This window comes from Schistocerca piceifrons, unplaced genomic scaffold, assembly GCF_021461385.2.
Source record: "Schistocerca piceifrons isolate TAMUIC-IGC-003096 unplaced genomic scaffold, iqSchPice1.1 HiC_scaffold_943, whole genome shotgun sequence".
Lineage (NCBI taxonomy): Eukaryota > Metazoa > Arthropoda > Insecta > Orthoptera > Acrididae > Schistocerca > Schistocerca piceifrons.
This window is the reverse complement of record NW_025729216.1, coordinates 1,725,001-1,730,000: the sequence shown is the minus strand read 5'-3', so window position 1 is coordinate 1,730,000 and position 5,000 is coordinate 1,725,001. Positions and strand designations below refer to the sequence as shown.

General features: G+C 55.4%; 2 non-coding genes across 2 annotated transcripts; both read right to left on the bottom strand.

Moving 5' to 3' along the window:
* On the bottom strand, positions 1-155 carry LOC124772681. Its single transcript, XR_007014148.1, has one exon. It is a non-coding gene; the product is annotated as a 5.8S ribosomal RNA (ribosomal RNA).
* Positions 156-506: 351 nt separating this feature from the next.
* On the bottom strand, positions 507-2,415 carry LOC124772978. The gene has a single exon (XR_007014428.1). It is a non-coding gene; the product is annotated as a small subunit ribosomal RNA (ribosomal RNA).
* Positions 2,416-5,000: the final 2,585 nt, after the last annotated feature.

Sequence of the window (5,000 nt, the reverse complement as noted above, 5' to 3'; positions counted from 1 at the left end):
CGACCCTCAGCCAGACGTGGCCCGGGAACGGAATCCATGGACCGCAATGTGCGTTCGAAACGTCGATGTTCATGTGTCCTGCAGTTCACATGTCGACGCGCAATTTGCTGCGTTCTTCATCGACCCACGAGCCGAGTGATCCACCGTCCTGGGTGATCTTTTCTCAGTTTCCGCCGCCTCTTTCGAGACGGTCGCATAGGCGGGAGTGAGGCGTGTGGCGGCCCCTGTTCCAGCGTTCTGTGTCCAACGGCCTCACGGCCGACGGGCGTCGTACGGCTCCACACCGGAGCGGACAGGCACTCGGGCGAAAGTCATTCAAAACCGGCGCCAGGCGCCAGGTGCCGCACGCCAGCCGCTCCAGCGCTTCAGCGCTCGTACCACACAACATTGCCGCTAGTTTTGAGAGGCACGCGTGGTTCCGCACGCGGCGCACGGCTACTGCGAGCCGTACAGGTAGCGTGTTGCGCGACACGACACGCACATCGAAAGACATGCAGTCTAGTCGGTAATGATCCTTCCGCAGGTTCACCTACGGAAACCTTGTTACGACTTTTATTTCCTCTAAATGATCAAGTTTGGTCATCTTTCCGGTAGCATCGGCAACGACAGAGTCAATGCCGCGTACCAGTCCGAAGACCTCACTAAATCATTCAATCGGTAGTAGCGACGGGCGGTGTGTACAAAGGGCAGGGACGTAATCAACGCGAGCTTATGACTCGCGCTTACTGGGAATTCCTCGTTCATGGGGAACAATTGCAAGCCCCAATCCCTAGCACGAAGGAGGTTCAGCGGGTTACCCCGACCTTTCGGCCTAGGAAGACACGCTGATTCCTTCAGTGTAGCGCGCGTGCGGCCCAGAACATCTAAGGGCATCACAGACCTGTTATTGCTCAATCTCGTGCGGCTAGAAGCCGCCTGTCCCTCTAAGAAGAAAAGTAATCGCTGACAGCACGAAGGATGTCACGCGACTAGTTAGCAGGCTAGAGTCTCGTTCGTTATCGGAATTAACCAGACAAATCGCTCCACCAACTAAGAACGGCCATGCACCACCACCCACCGAATCAAGAAAGAGCTATCAATCTGTCAATCCTTCCGGTGTCCGGGCCTGGTGAGGTTTCCCGTGTTGAGTCAAATTAAGCCGCAGGCTCCACTCCTGGTGGTGCCCTTCCGTCAATTCCTTTAAGTTTCAGCTTTGCAACCATACTTCCCCCGGAACCCAAAAGCTTTGGTTTCCCGGAGGCTGCCCGCCGAGTCATCGGAGGAACTGCGGCGGATCGCTGGCTGGCATCGTTTATGGTTAGAACTAGGGCGGTATCTGATCGCCTTCGAACCTCTAACTTTCGTTCTTGATTAATGAAAACATACTTGGCAAATGCTTTCGCTTCTGTTCGTCTTGCGACGATCCAAGAATTTCACCTCTAACGTCGCAATACGAATGCCCCCGCCTGTCCCTATTAATCATTACCTCGGGTTCCGAAAACCAACAAAATAGAACCGAGGTCCTATTCCATTATTCCATGCACACAGTATTCAGGCGGGCTTGCCTGCTTTAAGCACTCTAATTTGTTCAAAGTAAACGTGCCGGCCCACCGAGACACTCAATAAAGAGCACCCTGGTAGGATTTCAACGGGGTCCGCCTCGGGACGCACGAGCACGCACGGGGCGGTCGCACGCCTTCAGCTCGCCCCACCGGCAGGACGTCCCACGATACATGCCAGTTAAACACCGACGGGCGGTGAACCAACAGCGTGGGACACAAATCCAACTACGAGCTTTTTAACCGCAACAACTTTAATATACGCTATTGGAGCTGGAATTACCGCGGCTGCTGGCACCAGACTTGCCCTCCAATAGATACTCGTTAAAGGATTTAAAGTGTACTCATCCCGATTACGGGGCCTCGGATGAGTCCCGTATCGTTATTTTTCGTCACTACCTCCCCGTGCCGGGAGTGGGTAATTTGCGCGCCTGCTGCCTTCCTTGGATGTGGTAGCCGTTTCTCAGGCTCCCTCTCCGGAATCGAACCCTGATTCCCCGTTACCCGTTACAACCATGGTAGGCGCAGAACCTACCATCGACAGTTGATAAGGCAGACATTTGAAAGATGCGTCGCCGGTACGAGGACCGTGCGATCAGCCCAAAGTTATTCAGAGTCACCAAGGCAAACGGACCGGACGAGCCGACCGATTGGTTTTGATCTAATAAAAGCGTCCCTTCCATCTCTGGTCGGGACTCTGTTTGCATGTATTAGCTCTAGAATTACCACAGTTATCCAAGTAACGTGGGTACGATCTAAGGAACCATAACTGATTTAATGAGCCATTCGCGGTTTCACCTTAATGCGGCTTGTACTGAGACATGCATGGCTTAATCTTTGAGACAAGCATATGACTACTGGCAGGATCAACCAGGGAGCTGCGTCAACTAGAGCTGAGCAGCCGGCCGCCCGGGAGTGTGTCCCGGGGGCCCGCGCGAACACGCAAGCGTCCGCTCAATCATTCTGCAAACAGGAGGAGGCTGAGCTCCCCTGCACAATACACCTCGAAACCCTCTCAGGTCCCGGCGGCGCGCAGCGCCGTCCCAAGTACTTGGTCGGGTTCGAGAGAGGCGCAATCGCCCGGAGTTAGGCGAGTAGACGCTTTCGGTGCGACCACCCGTGCTCCCAACTGAGCTTGCCGCTGCCGACAGAGGCCCGGGAGCGTGCTGTCGTGGCATTGCCGGCGGGAGACAACACGCGCCACCTACGGTGACCGGCAGCTCCAACGCCAGCGCCACAGAAGGACAAAAGCCCCACTTGGGTGCCGAAGCGAACTCTCCCAGCACAGCGCACGCGCCAACACATCCGCACAGCTGCGATACAAACCACCAGCGAGAACCGCTGGGGCGACCGAGCAGCAGACGGCGTCGCGGCGCCGAGCGCCGGGCGGCGGCGCATCCTCAACGCACACAGTCCTCAATCGGACCAGCACACTGAAGATGTCCACCGCGCTTCGCACCGGGCCCGCGAGGACCTACTTTGGCCGCACGGCGCCGCGCGCAGGGTGCGCCGGCGCGCAGCTGCGACGCCTGCCGCGTCCGTCGGCCGGCGCGCCTGCCACTGGCCGCCCCCACCAGCCGGCTGTAGCGCGTGCGCCCACGCACCGCGCGGCCAGCACGCCGGGAGGCGCCCCCTCACCGGCCGGGGACGGTCCCACCCAGCCACCGCCGCGTATCGCTTCACACCCAGATGCCGTTCAGTTTCGTCGGCATGGTGGGTATCGCTGGAACAACCGGTTAGTACCTCAACCTATCGTCGCCATCACCGATTCACCCCTAGCGAGAACAACCGCACCACAACAGGTTACCATTTCTTCATTTGCGTAACTTCACCAGAAAACGCAGGCGTCCATCGCCATTTGCAACTTCAACGATTATTGCATGCCTGTGTCAGGTGTCACGCCACACTACGTCTGCCCACATACACGCAACAAAATGTGCACGCCTAGACAATACGTGGAAGGTGGCCCCCGTACGTATGCGATGTCCATTGCTCGAACGACTGTCAACCGGCCTCTGTAGCATGTCGCAGATATGGAACGCGGTGCACCATGCCATCACGGTGTGTGAGGAGAGACGACTAGGTCCGAATACATCAACAGACAGCTCATGCTGATCGCCATCCACGGCGTCCGTTCCTCCCACACGTCTCTATGGCGTACCACACTGCAATCCAGCTCTCATAGGGAGACGACACGTAGCTGCGTGCACAATATTTGCACTGTATGGTCCGCCGTTTTTGGGCGCAGTCGTTGTACGGTCACACATGTGCCACGATGTATCATTCAGTACATAAGGACGAATGTGCAGTACAGATTGTGGTTCACGCGTACGACATCAGCGGACAGTTGACACAGGCCGCACCACAACGTAGCCTGCGTACGTCGCATGCGAAGGGCATTGAACATGCAAACTTGTCACCAACCAGCTTGCGAAGGCAGGGGGCAAGGTGGGGACGTGGGGACGTGGGGAGGGGTGGGGGGGGGGCGGCATGTACGTCCTGCTGCCATCCACATTACAGTGTACAGCAGGAGCATGTGGAAAGTCAGCAAGACTTGCAAGGTGTTTAACATGAAGCGATACACAGGGGAGCGGGCAGTGCGAGTAGCGAACTATATTGCGAGGGTTGCGGGTGGGCAACACTACACTAATTGAACGAGTCGTATAACAATTACAGAGCAGGTTTAGGCGACAACGTGGGTTACGTTAGCGGACAACGTGGGTTAGGTTAGGGGACAACTTGGGTTAGGTTAGGGGACAACATGGGTTAGGTTAGGGGACAACATGGGTTAGGTTAAGGCACAACATGGGTTAGGTTAAGGCACAACATGGGTTAGGTTAGGGGACAACATGGGTTAGGTTAGGGGACAACATGGGTTAGGTTAGGGGACAACATGGGTTAGGTTAGGGGACAACATGGGTTAGGTTAGGGGACAACATGGGTTAGGTTAGGGGACAACATGGGTTAGGTTAGGGGACAACATGGGTTAGGTTAGGGGACAACATGGGTTAGGTTAGGGGACAACATGGGTTAGGTTAGGGGACAACATGGGTTAGGTTAGGGGACAACATGGGTTAGGTTAGGGTACAACATGGGTTAGGTTAAGGTACAACATGGGTTAGGTTAAGGTACAACATGGGTTAGGTTAAGGTACAACATGGGTTAGGTTAAGGCACAACATGGGTTAGGTTAAGGCACAACATGGGTTAGGTTAAGGCACAACATGGGTTAGGTTAAGGCACAACATGGGTTAGGTTAAGGCACAACATGGGTTAGGTTAAGGCACAACATGGGTTAGGTTAAGGCACAACATGGGTTAGGTTAAGGCACAACATGGGTTAGGTTAAGGCACAACATGGGTTAGGTTAAGGCACAACATGGGTTAGGTTAAGGCACAACATGGGTTAGGTTAAGGCACAACATGGGTTAGGTTAAGGCACAACATGGGTTAGGTTAAGGTAC